Source organism: Chrysochloris asiatica, unplaced genomic scaffold (genome assembly GCF_000296735.1).
Source record: "Chrysochloris asiatica unplaced genomic scaffold, ChrAsi1.0 scaffold00017, whole genome shotgun sequence".
Taxonomy (NCBI): Eukaryota; Metazoa; Chordata; class Mammalia; order Afrosoricida; family Chrysochloridae; genus Chrysochloris; species Chrysochloris asiatica.
In genome coordinates this window covers 30918797-30920933 of record NW_006408535.1, presented here as the reverse complement: position 1 = coordinate 30920933, position 2137 = coordinate 30918797, and positions in this window count along the sequence as shown.

Below are 2137 nucleotides of genomic sequence, written 5' to 3'. Positions count from 1 at the left end.
TTTTTGTTACAAAACTTCTACCTTTATAATTGTGACAGTTGCAGTTTGTCATGAGAACAAACACTCGCCAATGAATAATAAGAATCTTATCCCCATCACTTTTAACCAGACCCATCTAGACAAGATGAAAACTATTCAGTGGGGCTCTATCTTTCCCCACACACTCCTAAACTAAACTCCCTCTTGAAACCTTGTAAGGCATTCACTTCGAGCTTTTATCACCCCCTCATTTTAGGTAGCCAATGTCTAAGCTGCCTATCCCTATCTACTCTATGTACAGAGGGGATACTGATGTGAAGACTCCTTCCCTCACTGTTGGTGTTTTGAGCTACCACCTCTATGAATATGGAGTCCTGGTGTGGTGCTGTAGGCTAATGCACCAGACTGCAAAGCCATTTGAACTGCAAGGTTGGTGGTTCAAGTTCACCAGTGGCTCTTTGGAAACCCTATACACGGTTGCTATGGGTCAGAACTGACTCAATGGCACTTCACAACAGCAATAACCTCTATGAATATAGGTCAAGTTCATCAAATTGTAGCAATTTACCCTCATTTTCTTTGTCAAAAATTGTTTTCTTTTATTTACATTTCTCTAGTCGAGTTCTGATTATCAAGCCATCGAGACTATGTCAAATGGGTACTATTGGCAAGTTTGGGTGTTCTTGCACATCTCCCTTCATTTCATATCAGCTGGATGCTTCACTCTCAGCTCTAGCCCACCATGGCTATATTCTTGTCCATGGGATCAGGTATCTCCAGGTCTCACTACACTTTGGACCAACCAGCCCTTCCTCTTCTCTCTCTCATCTCCAGGTCAATGGGAGTCAATGGATTGTGGTTGGACTCAACCCATTTCTACATTGTTGCCTCTTCCTCTCCTCCACTCACCAGTAGACCAATGTGGTCGCCAGCAAGCTTTCATGCCTGCTCATGTGTTCCCTCTGAGTTTCAGTCTTCAGTCTTGACAGGACTTGATGGCTTCCCTGTGAACAACTTGCTTATCTTTGTAGTAGCCAATCATCCTGTCATTTTTGTTCTGGGTTACATCTTTGAAGTTGTATCTTCTGTCACTCTAGTTTGTCCTTACTAGTGGGATTGCCTCATCTCAGAAGACTCTGGATGGGGCTCAGGAGTCCACCTAAGGTTGTATACACTGCAAAGGCTCTGCAAGAGGCCTATGTCACTGGGCAAGCTATAGAACCCTTTTTACATATTCCAGTCAGGTATAGGCTGAAGACGGGATTACAAGCTTTCTGTAATCATGTTTCCTGACATTCCTTTCTATCCCACTCAAGAGTCTATTTTACAATAGTAGGCAAGGGAAACCAATATTCATAACAGTCAGGCATCTTAGTATTGTTTCCCCTCTTCAGACTATGCCTTGACCACTGTATCACAGACCCCTGTTGTTCAAAGGTTGAGCATTCATCACTATTTACCTCTGTTCCATTTAGCCCATGCAACACTTTCTCAGTGTTCCCCTATATACCTTGTTCTTCTACCCCACTCCCTGTTTTTGTGTATTGCCCTCCCCCACCCCTGAACTATGATGTGCTCTACTGTTGCCTCTCTCCACCTCCCTGAAACACCGCACCCCCACCAGTAACCAACAAATATATATATTTTTTTCTTTTTCAGTATGGGTATCTTTTCTTAAGCTTTTACAATAATGGTCTTATGCAATATTTGTCCTTTTATGACTGACTAATTTTATTCAACATAATGTCCTCAAGGTTCATCCATGTTATGGATTACAGTTTCCTTGTTATTCTTCAAGGTAGCATAATATTTCATTGTGTGTATGTACCACAGTTTGTTTATCCAGTCTTCCATTGATGGGCACTCAGGCTGTTTCCATCTTTTTGCTACTGTGAATAGTGCTGTTATGAACATTGGTGTGCATATATCTACTCATGTTATGGCTCATACTTCTTATGACTATATACCATGTAGAGGAATTGCTGGATCATATGGTGTCTCAATTTCCAACTTTCTGAGGAAGCACCATACTGTTTTTCAGAGTGATTGGAACATTTTGTATTCCTATCAGCAATGTAGGAGGATCCCAGTATCTCCACATCCTCACCAGCCTTTATTGTCTTCTGTATTTTTCAGTTTCACTTTTATTGCTGGTGTG